The sequence below is a fragment of the Apis dorsata genome, unplaced genomic scaffold (assembly GCF_000469605.1).
Source record: "Apis dorsata unplaced genomic scaffold, Apis dorsata 1.3 scaffold_977, whole genome shotgun sequence".
Classification (NCBI taxonomy): domain Eukaryota; kingdom Metazoa; phylum Arthropoda; class Insecta; order Hymenoptera; family Apidae; genus Apis; species Apis dorsata.
This window is the reverse complement of record NW_006264080.1, coordinates 11,590-12,046: the sequence shown is the minus strand read 5'-3', so window position 1 is coordinate 12,046 and position 457 is coordinate 11,590.

Genomic DNA, 457 nt, shown 5'->3' with positions numbered 1-457 from the left:
GCGCCTGGCTCTGGATGTTCTGCTGCAGGCTCTGGCTGGCCTGGCTCAGATTCTGCGGCTGGTTGAGCAACTGTTGCTGTTGCTGGGGCGACAAGCTCGGAGTGAGGCTTTGCGCGAGATTGTGCTGCAATGTTTGTCCTAGGTTTTGTTGCATGTTCTGCGTCAACGCTTGCGTCAACGCTTGGCCCAAGTTTTGATTGAGTGCCTGCGCCGCTTGGACCGCTTGGACGGCGAGCGACGGGCTCGAGGCCTGGGACATCGTCTGTTGCGCCTGTGCCAGGCTGTGAAGGCTCTGGGCCATGCTCGACGCGATGGCACCCTGATGATCGGCCTGAGGCGAGGGTGTGGTGGACACCGGGGACGATTGATGCTGCCCCCCTTGACCCGTTTGCTGCCCGATCGACATCGCGTGCTGTTGTTGCTGTTGCTGCATTTGTTGGGGACTTGTCGTCTGCCC